We start from the raw sequence: 18,293 nt of genomic DNA, 5'->3' as shown, positions 1-18,293 counted from the left end.
AAGAGGAAGCACGTGTATCACGTGAGGTTCTGCATGCAGACCTATGTCACATCGCCACACAGAACCAGGCTCACCCGTCCGGCAGACTTGCTGCCGACGAGGGGCAAGCTGCGGCTAGGCATGGCCAGGCTACTGTGCCACATCCTCCTTTACAGGATGAGCCAGACTCGGACGACCATCTATCGCCCACATAGGCAGGGCTGTGCAGGCGTTGAGCCCATGGAGGTTTTTTTTTTGGCTCAGCATCATCGCATGTGCATGTGGATGTTGAGCAGCACCCTGTACCTCCTCCCTCCTGGGTACCCCCCCTCCCCCCTGGGTCATATGTGGCCATTTTTGATTTTTCTTTTAGTTTAGTTAGTTAAGTTTCTGTTTGATAGTTAGTTTAAATAGGTAATGTAGGTTTTCCATTGTTAGTGTAATTAGTTAATAGTTGATTTAGTTTAAAATTGCTAGTCTATTGTGCTTTCATGTGACGGTGCAGTGCTTTGTGGCTTTTGAAGGCATCCACTGTCTGTTCCAGCTGGGCCCTTCATGGTTGTCTTGTGTATGTGTTTGCTGCTTGGGGTCCTTGACTCACATATGCCACTCCTGCCTCCCTTATCCATGGGCTTGAAAGGATGGTTCGGTGTTACAGAATATTACACAAGGGCTTTGAACTGTCATATCTGTGGCATGTCTGGTGCTGTGTGACTTGTGTTGACACCCCTAGTGAGGATGATTTAGGTGTTATTGTCCACTGTTCAGCTTTTGCTAGATGGGGTGTGTCATGATTAATGTGTACATTGATTGCTATGCATTGTGTAGTATGTTTCATATCTTTCCTGTACACGTGCTTGTTGCAATTCATGCTGTAGATAGTGTTCCACACTTTGGATGTGAAAGACGGACTGATGGTGTGATTTGTGATGTGACTCTCTGACATGGTCAAGTAATGAGATGCCTGATGAGACACACACAGATGACTTTGTGTCTCATGTGTTTCCTGCCCTTTCTGCAGGGGGATGAGCCTCCAGAGCACCTTTGCCAGCAGACATGGCCCATTGGACGACGGAATTCTGGACCTGTTTGTTGGTGCCCACATGCACATGTGTGCACAAGCAGAGGCACAGTGATTGCAGACCCACATCCTAGAACTGCTGACATGTTCCAAGGAACTCCAGGCAAGGTGAGCATCACAGGGGGGCCACGACACAGCAAAGCTTGCACCAGGCGAGTTGCACATGCAGGCTTAGTCACAGCACTGAGGGTGAGCTTAGACGAATATTGGTGTTGAAGCACACAATGCAGCTCAGATGTGTTTGTGGACTGATGGCTGTTGATAGTAGGGTTGTAGGGACACATGCAGGGGCAGTGGCACATACCCTCCGGTACACCAAGGCCCATTGAGGCACTTGTATCAACCATGTAGCCTTCCGAGACATGGAAAGGGGCAGCTCACAGGGACATACAGCAAGGGACATACTTGGGTGCAGTGCATGTCTTTTCCATGTACTTTATGATAAATGCACTGCCAACTTTGTTTCGGTCATGGTGGTACGCAACTTGCTCTGTAGTCATGGCTTGCTATATGGGTCTGTCTGCTTACCCAGGGAACATTGCATGCTGTGTGAATTGTGACACATTGGTGTTCCATTTGCCACGCACCCACCAGCGGCTGACTTACTGCATTGACTGTGTATGACCCGTCACAGGTGTGATGTTATATATGGGTACGAAGCATCGACCCCAGATTGTCTGTTTGTAGAGTAGTTTGTTGCTATGGGGCATGTTTGGTGTTGTGTTTTTGTGTAATTGGCACGTACAGGTTGTTGACTGTGGCTCTCATTGCAGCATTGCAGTGCTCCTGTAACCGGACCTGAGAGTGCGCAGGCAGGAGGCCAGCACTCAAAACCAGAGCTAAGTGTCTTGTTGTTTTTCTTTCGAACTGCTCTGCATAGGCTTGCTGGGGAGTGTACTGATGCATGGATGTATGTGTGGTTCAATTTGGTGTGTTTTTTCTCCCTAATCACCTGTGATCCTATGCAATTTTGAAACCTGTACCCTCTACCCGGTGTTCCTGCTTCCCATACCTATCAAAGCAACGTTCCCTGACCCTCTTTCCCTGCTGGGGTTGCGGATGCCTGTGTAAGCCCCGAACTTGCAGGCGCCAAAACCCTAGAGGGGGTGGTTGGTTCGTACCACTCCTGAGCCTGGACTACAGAAGGCCATGACAATGATGTCCAAGTTTGTTTGGATTGTGTATGTGTTCATGCAGGTTGTACATTTTCGTGCATTCCCTAGTTTCATGTGTCATTCCTCCTCCCCTCTCCTGCCACTCATTCCAGTCATCCAGTGTGTCAACACCTGTCCCAACTGCATATCCCTGAACCTCCTTCCCCACCAGGGTCTCAGGGGCCTGTGTGAGTTTGACCGTGCAGGCACCTGGGACATGGTGGGGGTGGTTTTTCGTGACACTCCCGCGCCTGTACAGGGGACCTGTGACAGTACACATCCGTTCATGGTGCATCATCCTATGTCATGTACCACACGTCTCACATCCTGTCGTGACATTGTTTTGCTGTGCTACCTTGGTTGTTGCATCATTGTGGTAGTACTTGTCCTTTGTGAGGTACTGCTACGTCAAGTCATCTACTGGAGGGTGTTCGGGTTCGTTTTTATGCCTTGGATTTTGTGATTTTGGAAATGAGTGTGGATTCTGAGGGTTCAGGCATCTTTTTACACACAAGGTGGGAGATGGTGACGAAGGGTAAAGATGATCCTGTGGCCAGGTGGAATTGAGGGTTGGAGGCTCCATGACCCAGGTGCAGTTGTTCAGTGGGTCATGGTCATTTGTGAGGGGGGGGTTGTTGTTGATAGTTGCCTTGCCATGCAGTGTGATGGGAACTCTGACATTGTAATGGGGGTATCCTATGTACATGTTGTGTTCTGCTGATCAATGCCTGTTCATGTGTTGTGTTTTCCTTTCAGGTGCGAGGGGATAGTTGTGGTTTGACATGCTGGGGTGTACACATGGTGAATGTTCACATGTGATGTGTAGGGAACACTGATGGTCACTTGAGTGCACATGCATATGTGGAGTGCATGTCCTTGCAGAACCACACACTTGCACTCTGATGCACTACATGTACTCCCACCCTTGCATATCCACATGTACACTGTTTGCCTTCTGGTGCCCACTGTGTCCCTGCAGTACATGTTCTGTGACCGATTATAGATCCAGTACATTCCTAATTTGATGTTTGATGTGGTCTGTCACTTAGATGTGATGCTCAGGGTGTGCATCACACACAATGGCTGTTCACTGTGCTGTGCGCTGAGCAGTGTGTTGCAGGAGTAGGACACTGCACACATGAGCTGCAGTGTTGATTTTGCAATGCATAATGTGCATGTAGACAGGCATTCATTGTTATGTTACGTCTACAACTCTTGCATTGGAAATGACTTATTTTGGGTGGGAGATTTTGTTGGTCTGTCATTTCATCTGATTCCAGGTCAGGCATCATTGTCTGATGCCACTGTACATTTAGGACATGGCAATGTGTACCTTATCGTTACTGTGTTGGTGTATGGGTATTGCTTGCCATGTCATGTTGATGTTTGGGAGGGTTTGAGTGACATGACAGTGATGGCCATGGCCTGTTTTGCAGGTGTGTGTGATGCACACCTTGCATGTCAGGGTCATCCGCTTCTCAGAGCAACTAGCTGGGGGTAGATTTCTCTCCGCGGCAGGGCCCTCCCCCTGGAACAGACTTCCTGCCTGACTTGAACTTGAGGGGAACCATCTCCAGTTCTGGAAGCACCTCAAGACCTTCCTCTTTGCTTCTGCTTACTCTCTGCCTCTCCCTTGCAAAATTCTTCACTGGAACTGCACAGGAGCTGCAACTGGGCCACTCTCACCGACCTCGGTCCCTGGCCCAGCCACTCTCCACTTGCACTGCCTCCCTGGCAACCCCTGCACTGCAGTACTGTCTCTCTATCCCTACAGCCCTCCCTTCCCAGCACTTGTCTGCACTTACCTTTGCAGTTGCCACCAGCCGACCTATGTATTATTTTTTTGGGCTACTTCCCCTGTACTGGACTCCCCACCACCCTTCCCCTTGCACTTTTCCCTTCCCCCTACCCCTGCGCTTGCACGATCTCAATGACACCTGGCCTAGTAGTACCGTTGTCTGTCTTCCCTTGTTCCCCCCTTCCTGCCTCATTGCGCCTTGAAATACTTGTGTATGGGCCATATCATGTCATATGTCATATGTGTGCCTTTTGGTCACACAGGATAGCTTGTGTTTAAGTAGCTAGGGATGCAGACGATGTGGCACTTCCATGGCAACTATCTCAGGGTGGTAGGGTTGTGACAGTTGACTGTCTCTTTGTCATCATCGATTGTCACCTGGTATGTGCCAGGCCTGTGTGCACTCCGCAGGGGTGGGAGTTTAGGTGAAAAATGTGGCCACAAGCTGGTTCCGGGCTTCCTCGCCACGTGCCCTGTCCCCTCCCATGGGCAGCGCCTGTGCCTGTGGTTGGGGATGTGGGGGCACCACCATGTCCACCGGGACGCCCTGCCGTGTTGCAACATTGTGCAGGACACATGCTGCCACAATGATCCTGCACACTACTGGTGGTGCATAGAGTAGTTGCCCACCAGAGCGGTCAAGGGAGCGGAAACGTGACTTGAGCACTCCGAATGTGCGCTCCACTATGCCCCTGGTTGCAATATGGGCGGCGTTGTATCTTACCTGGGGTGGTGTGGTGGGGTTCCGGGTTGGGGTCATCATGTGGTTGCTCAGAGGGTAGGCACTGTCCCCTGGGGAGGTGATAATAGTTGAGATTATTAGGGTTTGGATATTTGTCTGTGTGTGACTTGCATGCATGTGCAAGGGCATTTGTACTGACCTAGGAGCCATGTGTCACCATGCTGCCCAGCTTCCAGGGCCCGGCTCAGGGTGGACATTCTGTATATGAAACTGTCATGGGTGGAGCCAGGGTAGTTTGCATAGACAGAGGTGATGATTCCCTTTGCATCACATACCACCTGTACATTGATGGAATGCCAGTGCTTGCGGTTTCGGTAGATGTGCTCAGTGGCCCTAGGTGGACGTAGGGCCACATGGGTGCAATCTATGGCACCGAGCACTTTGGGGAAGTGTGCCACCCTGAAAAAATCCAGGACAACGGCCTGCCTTTCTGCGGGTGTTCTGGGCATGTATATGTGCCTGCGGACTGAGGGGCGCGCTGTCATTATTGCCAGTACCTGGTGTAGGCAGCGTGACTGCGTGGCCTGTGAGACCCCCCCCACTATGGCAGTGGTCCGCTGAAATGACCCAGTGGCCAAAAAATGCAGGACATTGAGCAGCTTCTCCAAGGGGCTCAATGCTTGGGAGCAAAGGGTGGGGATGTGAGGTCATCTTCCCACTCCCTGACCAGGTCTAGGATGATATGGGGTGGAAACCCATACCTGCCGTAGACATGGTCGTCAGGCATCCCAAAAAGGCTTGTCCGTGGTGCGAAAATGCGTGCCCTGGCTATTCTCCTCCTGCGGTGTCCCACGATCAGTGCAGTGACAAATGGGGCATTCATCGTAGCTGTATATACGCGTTTGTTGTTTGCGCGCACTTTTATGCTGTGCGCGGGGACGCCTCCGCCTACCTTCGTGTGGGCAGACGCGTTGACGCCTGTGCACGTCTTTTGCCGTGCGCGGATTTCCCGTATTCCGATACGTGGTAAGACTGTACGTCCGAGTGTCAACGCGTGTGATCGGAGGGGAGTGAGCGTACACGCGATTGGCCTCGGTACGTGTGTTCCGGGGTGCGCAGGAACTTTCTCACGCGATTGGTGGAAATCCAAGTGTGTTCTGTCATCACGTGCAATGAGGGAAACACCTGCGCGCGTCACTTCACAGACGCGCTCACGCGCTAAGGGCCTTTGGTCCAACGAAATCGCATATGCGTGCTGCCGTGCATACGCGCTAAGGGCCTTTCCTCGAATTACACGCTGACGTGCAGATTTTTCACGTGCCAAATCACTCCGTATCAAGCTGGCCACGCGTAAGCACACGGAAGACCACGCTCCTGCCCAGAAGGCCAAACTACTGCCCCCCAGTGCCCCGAGCGCGCTCCCACCTGCCATCTGCTGCTGCTTGACTGCTGCGCACGTGCCCTGCCATTTGCTGCCTGCACATCAGGCAGGGGTGCTGTTGCTGTGACCACCCCTGCTGGAACCGAAGACTCCCGACTGGGATTCCATCTCTCCACAGCCCAGCCCCAGGACCCAGTTGCCCACCCACTCCTGCCTCTGGGGTTGTCATGTCGGGGCAAACACCATCTGAGACCACTGACAACCCCCGGCCAGAGAGGCAGAGAGGCACCAGCTTCAGTGCCACCGAAGTTGGTGTCCTGGTGGAGCAAGTCCTGGGGCAGTATGATGCCCTCTTCGGAAGTTCACGCGCCGACAAGGAAGGATGGACTCGGATCTGGACTGACATCGTGACTGCCATCAACGCGGAGGGGGTGGCAGTCTGCGACTTACAACATGTCAAGAAGCGCTGGTAGGACTTCAGGTCCAGGACCCTGAACAAGGCCCGGCGCCTCTTGAAGGCAGCGGATGCCAAGGGGCGCCGGGGCCACTTGTCAGAAGAACAGATGAGGGTCCTGGAACGCATATCCCCAGTGCTCCACGTCCAGGTCCTTGAGAGGCAGACCCGTCTGGAGTCGAGTGGTAAGTGTACATGCATCCTGATTGTGAGCAGTGCGTGTGGTGATTTTTCAGTAGTGTGCAGGTTGCACATCTGTTTGTATGGGGTCGAGTATGGGTGGGGGTGTACAGGGCCGTGGGGCTAACACATGCGAGGGCTGGAATGTGTGAGACATGGATGGTGCTTGTGTGTGTAGGCTTGCATGCCAAATGCAGTTGTGTGGGCACACATGTTTGGATGAATGTGTATGTAAGTAGACATGTCCGTGATGTCACGCATGTATGTTGTTTTTGGCTGCATGTATCAGCACTGTGTACATGTGCATGTGTGTGTATTTGACAAGGGTGCAACAGTGATGCAACATGGATGCATGTGACAGCGGTATGTGGAAGCCTGATTGGCAGATGTGACATGGATGCCCGTCTGAACACTGCGACACTTGGCAGAGGTGTACACATGCATGCAAGTGTGGTGGTGTGTGTACATGTGTGGTGCACTTCCTGTGTTGCATGTGATGTCTGGCTCACCTTTGCCTGCTCATGCTGTTGTATGTGTATGGATGGTGCTGGCAGTTGCGATATGGCTGTGGTATGGCTCATGTGTGCGAGTTGAAATGACATGTGTGTTGGGGATTGTGATGACATGTCTGAGGTTTGCCAATGCCACTCATGTACAACTGTCATGTGTGTATGTGTCCATTGTACAGTGCCCTGATGCCTGTGTTTTGTTTCTCCCTGTCTGCAGCGTCAACTGATGAAGAGGGCGGAGAAGGTGCTGTGGAGCACAGCGGCGGGGATCCCACCGCCAGCCGGAGACGCAAGGCCCGGCTCCCCTCCCATGTTGTGATCTCGTCGGGGAGTGAGGAGTCCGGTGCCGCGTCCCAGGCCGCAGCTGCCGGGGGGAGGTCCAAGAGGCGGAGGTTGGAGTTGGACTCCTCGGCAGCAGAAGGGGCAGCTGGGACCCCACAGGGCCCAACAGGAGAAGATGGCACAGAGTCATCCAGGTTGGTGGGGGGTTTGGTGGAGGAGGAGGCCGTGCAAGCCCCAGAGACGGGGTCTGGAGGTGGGGATCCCACTGGTGCTAGTGGTGCAGTGCAGGACCAGGGACAGGAGGCAGCACAGGCCGCCACGGAGGTGCCTCTGTGCAATCCTGTCCCTGATCCTGTCCCTGCATCATCTTGCACCAGCAGGGATGCCTACGTCCAGACCCGTTTTCAGGCAGGGGATGAGCTCACGTCAACTGGCCTTCCTCTGCCTGCGGACGTGGCTATCCGGGTCCGAGTTGAGCCTGTCCTGACTGGTGTGGCGTTGGGTCAACGGGCCATGCGAGGTGACCTGCAGTCTTTTCATGAGGAGACTGCACGTCATCTCGAATGGCTCGTTGACCACTTCAGCCTGCTGGGACAGGTCACCCAGGCCGGATTCCTCCGTATGACGGGGCTTGCTACGACCCCCTCCTCAACTGGACCCCCTACGCGCCAGTCGTCCTCCGTGCCATCTTCCCACCCATCAGTCACCTGGGTGCCCTGTGGAGCTGCCTCTGACGGTGCGGCCAGGCTGGTGGAGGAGGCATCCCTGCCACAGTCGGGAGTCGGACGTCCAGCAGGGGGGCCACATCAATGACTGCACCCCAGCCGGCGGAGGATGTGCAGGCAGCAGGAGGCAGTGCACGGGCAGAGGCACAGCAGCAGCAGCAACGTGGTGGGAGCCATGAAGGCTCGGGGCCTTCAACATCGGAGGGGCAGGCATCGGCCGGAGGGCAGGAGGACCCAGGACAGAGAGTGTCTTCCGTGTGGCAGCGGTTGGGCCACGCCATAGATGCGGAGCGGCAGCGGGCGGAAGAGGCACGGCTCACAATGGTCAGGGCGGAGAACTCCATGCAGAGGGCCTTGAGGCGGGCCGAGTGCCTCGAGGCAATCCGCAAGGGTTTGGAGGTGGACACGTCGACGGCCCTGCGGACCCTCGGGGCCATGGAGGAGGTCCGTCTCCGGGACATTGAGCAGGAGTTCGATGATGCCCTGGCCTGGGACATCCACAAGTGAGCCGTCAAACTAGCCTGCTGCCCTTGTACATAGTTATGTAGGTAGTGGTGGGTTTCATTTTTGTTTTGATTTTATTTGGACCTTTCGGACATTGGCCACATTTTTGTATATAGTTTATTTTATTAGTTAGTGTAGTTAGATAGGTTTCCTTTCTTTTGTTGGGATAATGGACCCTGGCTTGTTCCCATGTACATAGTTCACTGTTGGATTGTATTTTTTTTCACATTTTAACCATGGAGAAATGGCTTTCTTTTTTATTTCCCATTGGATTTTGTTTTGTGGACAGTGACTTTGGACACCATTACTTTGGAATTTTATTTTTGGTTTTGCTTTTTTTCACAGACATGCTTCTTTTAATTTTTGTACATTCACATTTCTGTTTCTTTATTTTTGATTCTATTTATGTTTCCTTTAATACATATTTTTTTTGGTGAACTTCAATGTGTGGTATCTCATTGGTTTCATGCATTTCATGATATGGGTTTTGAGATTCACTGACACCCATTGGGTGTATGTGAGGGAAATGTGTTTGTTTCGGAACTTGCAATTGGTGTTCTGTGATGTAATTGCAAATTATGAGTGGGTGGATGCAATACTCGGGTGGGTGTTTTGCATTTGGAGGCTGACCATAGGGACCAGGGATCTAGATTGTGATGACATGTTGGCTGGGGAACATGAGTTGCACATGGGTGGGGGCCTGCTGGCAGGTGCCCCACAGTGCTGGGGGGTGGGGGTGGTGGGGACATGAGTTGGACATGGGTGGGGGCCTGCTGGCAGGTGCCCCACAGTGCTGGGGGGTGGGGGTGATGGGGAACATGAGTTGGACATGGGTGGGGGCCTGCTGGCAGGTGCCCCACTGTGCTGCGGGGTGGGGGTGGTGGGAGACATGGGTGGGGGCCTGGTGGAGGCTGCCCCTGGTGGCTGGGGAGTGGGGGTGCTGGGAGACATGGGTGGGGGCCTGCTGGCAGGTGCCCCACAGTGCTGGGGGGTGGGGGTGGTGGGGAACATGAGTTGGACATGGTTGTGGGCCTGCTGGCAGGTGCCCCACAGTGCTGGGGGGTGGGGGTGGTGGGGAACATGAGTTGGACATGGGTGGGGGCCTGCTGGCAGGTGCCCCACAGTGCTGGGGGGGTGGGGGTGGTGGGGAACATGAGTTGGACATGGGTGGGGGCCTGCTGGCAGGTGCCCCACAGTGCTGGGTGGTGGGGGTGGTGGGAGACATGGATGGGGGCCTGGTGGAGGGTGCCCCTGGTGGCTGGGGGGTGGGGGTGGTGGGCGACATGGGTGGGGGCATGGTGGAGGGTGCCCCTGCACTGCTGGGGGGTGGGGGTGGTGGGAGACATGGGTGGGGGCCTGGTGGTGGGTGCCCCTGCACTGCTGGGGGGTGGGGGTGGTGGGAGACATGTGTGGGGGCCTGCTGGCAGGTGCCCCACAGTGCTGGGGGGTGGGGGTGGTGGGGAACATGAGTTGGACATGGGTGGGGGCCTGGTGGAGGGTGCCCCTGCACTGCTGTGGGGTGGGGGTGGTGGGAGACATGGGTGGGGGCCTGGTGGAGGCTGCCCCTGCACTGCTGGGGGGTGGGGGTGGTGGGAGACATGGGTGGGGGCCTGGTGGAGGGTGCCCCTGCACTGCTGGGGGGGTGGGGGTGGTGGGGAACATGAGTTGGACATGGGTGGGGGCCTGCTGGCAGGTGCCTCACAGTGCTGGGGGGTGGGGGTGGTGGGGAACATGAGTTGGACATGGGTGGGGGCCTGCTGGCCTGCGGCAGGGGAGATTGGTAGACACCTTGATAATATTCACTCCACACTCTTTCAGCAATGTTAATGTTAATGTTAATGTTAAAGGACATTTTATTGGTGTACTATCACCACCAGAGTGGTTCCCTGGCGCTCTGGCGGCTGTGAAAGAGGAGGGGAGGTTGAGTTAGTGGGAGAAAGCAGGAAAGGTGCAACAGAGCACTGATGTGCTGTTAGCGGCCTCAAAACGGTGGGTCCGTTGGCTGGACCTGGGGTGTTTGCGGCCGGTAGTCGTTGCGTACTGTTGTGAGAGTCTATGTCTATTCTTGTTTTGTTGTTGCAATGTAGTGAAGTTTGTGCGGTTTGTTGTGCTGTAGGTTTTGGTTGTGTTTGGTTTGGAGTTTGAGAGGTGTATGCAGAAGGGGAAATTATTAGTGGCTGGTTAGTTTGCATCTCTGTCCTTAATTGAGGCGCTCGGCTTGCGTATTCTCCCCTGATGCGCCTCTGTCCTGATCTGGGTCCGTCTGGCATACAAGGTTCCTTACTCCTCTGGCCCCCACCTCTATCATGCTCTCTCATTGCCGCCCCCCCTGTCCTCCCTTACCCCAATGGCATTGGTTTGTATGGGGGCATGCAATTTAAAGGTAGACTTGTTTAACAACATCCATACACCTGCCTTTGTTTTAGTTGCTATTTGAGTTAGCGTTTGTTTTCTGTCCTGCTGGTAATGGAGGGCTCTTCTCCCGTGCAACCAATTTTTATAGGTCGATCTCAAATGTTTGGACTATGATATTTTTTCTAGTAGACGGAGAAGTTTAATTCTCGTATCGTTTGTCTAAGTTAATTTTTCCTATCTTTAAAACGCGGTTAAATGCGTGGAGTTGTTTGAAACCATAGTGGCGGTTGCTCATTTTGACATGTAGGCATTTCTGCATGGATGTAACATAGCATTTCGCTTGTGGATTTGTCAATAGTTTGTCAAAATCTATTAACAATGCTTCTGACCATTTCAAACAATTCCTCCCATTATTAGCTGTAAATTGCCCTATAGCTACTTGTTTAAGTTTTTTGTCATTTTGCACTATCCATGTCCACGTTATACACATTTGATGATGATCCCTCATTTCACTTGGATTGATAACTAGTGAGTCTACTAGATTCATAAATGTATGATTAGTGTATATATCATCAAATGTTGTCATTAGAGACCCTCTTTGCCATGTCTGCCGCGTTGGGATATCACCCTGGATGGCTCTGTTGAGCATCACATACTGTCGCTCTTTCATTAATTCACTCCATCTTATTTCTTCTGCATTATACTGTCTGTTCAAATCAGATAGCAAGTGGAGATTAAAGTCTCCTGCAATTATGACATGTGACATGATATATATTCCTTTCTAGCGATAGATTGTCAGGAATTGTTCCAATATGCCTGAGTAAATCTTCAGGTAGCAATAGAGTTCTGCCCTGTAAGGATATTTGGCGTGTTACAGCACAGAGTACAGCACTACATGGGTGTGGTGTATTGCTATATGTGTTGCCAGAGTAACATGGACATATAAGTAAAGACAGGCTATTCAGTCAAAAACGATTTTTACATATAAGATGCAAATCTATTTTTACAGTTAAAAGCACACATGTGCATATTCAAAAATGCACACTATTTTTCACCTGAAATGCCTATGGTGCAAGAGACACATTTGAACATTAATAACTAACCTTATTAATAACTAACCTGACTAATAAAACTGCATTTAACATAACCCACTAATAAAAATGTGTCTCCACTGCAGAATTAGGCCTACTCTGAAAGTGAACTTTTAAACGCACATTCATTTTTTTTTTTTTCTCTGCTGCTCTGTCCACATAACTACAGGCAGCAAAGAGCTTGAAGGAACAGGAAATCAGTTGGTTACAAATTTTTACTGTAGAAATGAGCCATTGTGTAGTGAGGGAGGAGATGACATGATTGATTCTGATTGGAGCAGCGTCATAGCAAGTATCATGCTAGAGGCTGTGATTAGAGTTTTGCTGGGGAAGCTTGAGGATAGGGGGAGGACAATCGAGATCTTGCAGAGCTGGGAGAAGGACCTGTTTCCTGGCTGAAGCATTCCTGCTGCAAAAGCTGAGAATTCCAGGCAATAACCCCGGTTTGAGAACGACAGACGCTTGTTTTCACTGGGGTTAATCTTCAAGGGAGCCAAATTCAGAAAGAGAATAGCCGGAGAAAACTCATGCTGAACAGATAAGGTAATTACAGAAGTGTGGGAACTGTGCGAAAGTGTGCGAAACTGTTCAGTCAGTGTATTCGAGGGAGTCCCAGTCCCTTATCAGCATATGTAATGTTACCAATTGAATATATTCTCGCAGTTCTCTGTTCATTTTATCACAAATAATGTTGTACCATTTCATTTATTTCTGTAAAAAAAGGGTTAAACTGTGTTTAAAGGAAATTTCTATAATACAAAGATATCTGAAAACAGATAGCTAGTGTGTATTATTTCTCTCTTTCATTTTGCATGGGAAAAGGTTTAAACGTGGGTAGATTTTTAAACAGTGCAATTGTCATTTTAAAACAGATGTGTGCAAGATTATATTCAGTATGGACAGTTGTGAGTGACTCTTTGTAGCATAGCTCGTTGGAGGTACATGAGCCAACGTGAAGAGAGACTCTCTGGACATAGTTCCCTACCGTATATAAGGTAGTGGAAATTACCACAAAAATACCACAATAGCCCATGGTGGCACACAACACTAACAATGAAAATGTGGTATCCCTAAAATGTAGGCCTGAGGTCTCTCTAGTGATCAAGAACAATCTAGATAAAAAACAAGGGATGTTGGATATTGGGGCCACAAATAAACCAACCACGCAAATTATCGCGCACATTATCTAAATAGGTCTGAATTCTGAAATAATACAATGTATTATTGTTATGTGTGATCCAATATGAATACAGAGAGTGATTATTGCTAAAGGTATTTTGGTGGTAAGAAAATACCGCAAAGCCCCAAATATCCACAAAATACCCAACATATTTATGGTGCGTTGCGGGCCGGGAAAGTGATCATAGAGTACCAACTGGGCGTGGCAAGCGTGTCTCACACTGCCATTTGCACATTAAAGGGAACCCATTTTATAATAGCAGTGTGCCACTAAAAACGAATTTCAGAATGTCACAAAGGGAAACCACATTTTCAGACCTAGTGCAATATTTAGAGGCAAAGTTGTTTGCACATGGGACGTGGTCGTCGAACAGCACCTTAGAATGGCGTGACCGCATTCAGGGTGAGGTGCAGAAAGAAAAACTAGAAAATATTTTTGCAGAAGGCAGCTTAATTCAGGTCTGCCTTACAAGATTATTGAATGCAGCCGATAAAAGTGCAGAGAAAGACTGTTTAATACAGCTATGCGGCAAAATATGGTTTATTTTGAATAAGTCCCTGAGAATGCAGGAGAATGATACCCAGCTAATTAACAGGTTAAAGACTGAATTAGATGGAGCAAGTAAAAATCAGGAAATGTTAAGAGCAGAATTGGATGTATGCCAAAAAGACATGCAATTAAAATGCAGAGACTTTGATGCTCAGTTATCCAAAAGCAAGAAACAATTTGAGGATAGTGAGCAAGAATTGGTACACTTAAAAGCCTTAGTGGACCACATTAGACAGGATAAAGATGAGGTTGTTTCAGAAATGCAGATTTTACAAAAAGAACATTGTGAAAAAGAATGTGATCTCCAGAGTGCAGAACAAGAAATTATTAAAATGATTCAAGAAAGAGACAAGAGAAATAAAGAGTTCAATGAATGCCAAATGCAAATGTGCGACATGTAGGAGGTGATTAGTAAGATGAGTGATGAAAACAACTATTTGCAAAATGAAGCAAACAGACTCCTTAAAAAGTGTAAGGACTTAGAACAGCAAATGTGCATTCCCAGGTCCCAGGAGAGGCGGCAGGGTACCACATTCAATGGAGTGGAGGTGAATTCTAGCTCTGCCCAAAGAGCTAGTGCTCCAGTGACTGGGCCGGTGACTGAACTTGGTTGCAGCGCCCTTGGGGGATTTGATACTCCCATTGGGGGCAGCCACCAATCTCATACACCTGAAAACAGGATTGAATCACAAAATAGTGCAATTCCATGCATTGCAACAAGTAGCCCCATAAAAATAATGAAATCCATTAAAGCCCTGATCAAACCATTTAAAAAGGGAGGTGAATGCTGCATTGAGGATCACTTAGAAGCGGTGCATGACATTTTTAAAGCACTCCAGATACCTAAGGAACAGTACAGACAATATTTTCATTTAACTTTAGATGCCCCGACGGCCAGCATCATAAGGGGATTAAATGAACAGCAGAATATGACCTGGTTGGAGTTTGAAAAAGAAGTTAGGCGTCATTTTTCTCCTTTTCAGTTATTGCAGGAGGCAAAGAAAGTCGCTTACACAATTACTGCTGGACCTAATACATCCCCTCGCCAATTTTTACGAGACTTAAAAACAGCATTTTCTCGCTTTGATGTATCTTTTGACTCAAATTCCAATGAGTTTAAAACTGCATACTTCTATGGACTACAGAAAGACATCATATCCCAATTGGTCCGTGAATTTGACCGTGACAAGTCCCTTGAATGGATTGTACATCAAAGCACAAAACTATATGAGGTACTCTATTGTCAGGGTAGAGAAAGTGATAAAATGAAAGATACTAGACCTAAATCTAAAGAACCCTCAGCCACAGTAATGGAAATCAGGTCAGCCAAAATGTCCCTTGAGTCTGCTCAAAGCCAAGGTAAAAATAATGTGACACCTGAACAAAGGGGTAATCAACAAAGATCGCCATTTTCTGTACCAATGTTCCAATCACATGATCCTAGTAATAGAGAGAGCTACATCAGCCCTAGGTATTTAGGGGACAGACCCCGGGTAGGATATCGGCCTGATATGGCAGGTATGAACAATAACCAGAGACAAAATCAAGATCAAAGAAATTATGGTCCCTACCAGTCATTGGGGACACAGAGCAGATTTGATCCCAACACCATGATATATGGTAACCAGGATAGACCCCGATATGTGGATCGATTTACTGATAATGGAAATCAACATAGGGACCAGTACCCACAATCTGAGAGACAGGACATGAGGCAAAACGTGAACTACAATCCACGTCAGTACAATGATTCCCCACCAGGGGACTATGATCAAAGGATGGGTGCAACCCGCTCCCCTCCACGAATGAATCAAGAGTACAGAAACCATCCCAACCGACATCAATCACCTGAGAGGTATCAGAATAGATCCAATCAGGGGGAAAACAACCAATATCGACCTAGGCCACAGAAAGAGGATCCTAGAGAGATGGAAAGGTTCCAGTGCCTTGAGGCCCAAGTGAAAATGTTAGCTGAGCAAATAGGAAAGCTCTATACAGCGCAAAAACAACCTTCCAAAGAGGGGGCTGATGGCCATAGCAATGACCGGGGGGCTTCCGAAAAGTGACTAAGTACTCATGATAACTGCAGTGCCACAATGACAGATTGCTCTGATATAATTTTGCATAACGACTCTGAGATGCCTAATGGATTAAAAATGAAAGTGCCAGTAAATGAATTTGTGACAGAAAGTGCAAATACTTCTAAAAAAGAGGTACGGTTTAACCTAGAGCTAAATAAAACAGTAAAGATTTGTACAAATGAAAAAGAAACATTAGGAATTCCAAAAGAACAAAGGGACAGATTTAAGAAAAATGACTCATGCATGGGGAATACCAGTGAACAGGGAGTAAGTGGGGATGCTATAGCTCCTTCCCTGGACAAGCAAAACAATGACCAAACACAGACAGAAAAAGGAAATACTCAAAAGGAGGGTACAAGTCAATCACCTGAAGAATTCTTTTAGCCACATATTTTTGAAGAGGCTGAAAGGGCTGGTATCACACTAAATGATCACAAATGCACAAAATTAAAAAATGACAAATTGCTGAATGATGTTGTTACACATGTTCAGTTGGAAGGTTGTAATGTGGTCTCTGATGTTACCCAGATGGATGGGCGAACAGTGGCCACACTCCAAAAAACTCTGATCATGGAGAAATGAAGTCTCTCGCGCAGAAATGGGTAAAAAGGAGGGAAAAATGTCTTTCCATTTACCAATGTGTTTAGCCAAAAGTGAAAAAGACCTGAGAAAGTTGAGCCCTGAAATCAGTAAGAATTCACACTTCTTATGTGTATTAGAGGAAGTTGAGGACAGATATTATGCACCCATCACTGTAGAAGAAAAATGCCACACCTTTGCTATGATTGACACTGACGCACAGGCCACAATTATGTCCAAGGAGCTGGTAAAGAGTATCAATGAAGGGAGACCCCCACAGAGTCAGATCACAGTGAAGGAAAATCAAGGCCCAGTGCATAACTTTAATGGGGAGGAGGTGCCCATCATAGGTGTAACTGAGGTTGACATAAAAATAGGAAAGCACAGAATGAAACAAGTGGTATTGATCACATCTATTTGTGAAATTCCATTTCTGATGGGGACAGATTGCCTGAAAAGATTGTCTCCTCTCATAGATGGGTTGAATGGAGTGCTGTGGTCCTTAACCAAAAAAACATTGAGGCCTAAGAAACTAAAATCACAAAACAGCAATATAAATGAATGTCACACCGTTGCCAAAACAAATGATGCTGTGGAGGTATATTTCCGGAATAGCTGCATACCTAGTGTCACTGTTATATTAATGTGTGAAGACAAAATGCAGAGCGACAATGAAAAACTACCTGTACAAATATACTTGGACCCAAGGAAAAATTGGCAGACTGCCATAGATGAGCACACATTACGTTTTTATTTAAAAGAGAAAGCATGCAAACAGAATATTGCTCCTAAAACAGATTCAGAAAAACACATTACCACTCTGGCAGAAATACACATGGAAGATGAGCAACCAGGGGTTCATGTTGGTATAAATGACTATTTTAAAACAATAAAAGCCACTTTAGCGCTTGGACATGAAAGGAGTTTCATTAATGAGAAATTGTTGAAAAAAATAATGGAGAGGGAAGAAATCCCGAAATTTAGGATTAAAAACCAATATGTTTCTGGGTTGGACAGTCCAGACTTTGAAAACCGAATTGCAGGCAGATGCATGCTTAAAATTAGCATTGGGCAGAAAACAATTTACCATAATGTATGGATAGTGAGTGGAGCACAAAATGAATTTTACATGGGCAATGACATCATGCACAGAATGTGTATGATGTTCGATTTCCTTAATCAAAAAATATGGTCAAGCCTAGGTGGTCTGGCACCTGAATTTGAAGACAAAAGAAGGGCTTATCATTGTGCACAACTGGTTCCTTATGCAATCGAATTACAAATGAGGAAAGATACTATTATTCCTGCATTTACAAAACAGTTTGCAATAACACTGACATGCAAAAATGGACAGCAGATGAAAGGCTCTGATGCATTTGTATGCCTGAATGAATCCGTAAAACAGCAAGGCCTGTATTATGAATACATTCCATTGGTAGACATTGATGAAGGATCTGTAAAAAATTATGGTAAATAATAAAGGTTGTCAGGATATTCATTTAGAGGAAAACTTCCCATTAGGAATGGCCATACAAAAATCACATTATACGGCAGATTTAAATAACATGGTGATTGAAAATATCCCTGAAAAGTATGTAGATGCCAAGGGTGAGTTGCCAGAACACCTGGACTCTCAGCCCAAAGGAATATTTAAAATTCATTCTGTGTATCCTTATGATTCAAATGAGACAGTGTGCTGCCATCAAGAGGATTGCATAATATTTAATTT

General features: G+C 48.3%; 1 protein-coding gene across 1 annotated transcript in view; it reads right to left on the bottom strand.

Annotated features, from left to right (window-relative positions):
* Window positions 1-18,293, bottom strand: part of LOC138566368 (contactin-3-like) — a 1,374,021-nt gene that overhangs the window by 980,157 nt on the left and 375,571 nt on the right. The gene's annotated exons all lie outside the window — the stretch shown is intronic.

Source organism: Ambystoma mexicanum, chromosome 2p, assembly GCF_040938575.1.
Source record: "Ambystoma mexicanum isolate Mex_15411 chromosome 2p, UKY_AmexF1_1, whole genome shotgun sequence".
NCBI lineage: Eukaryota > Metazoa > Chordata > Amphibia > Caudata > Ambystomatidae > Ambystoma > Ambystoma mexicanum.
This window is presented reverse-complemented; position numbering and strand designations above follow the sequence as displayed.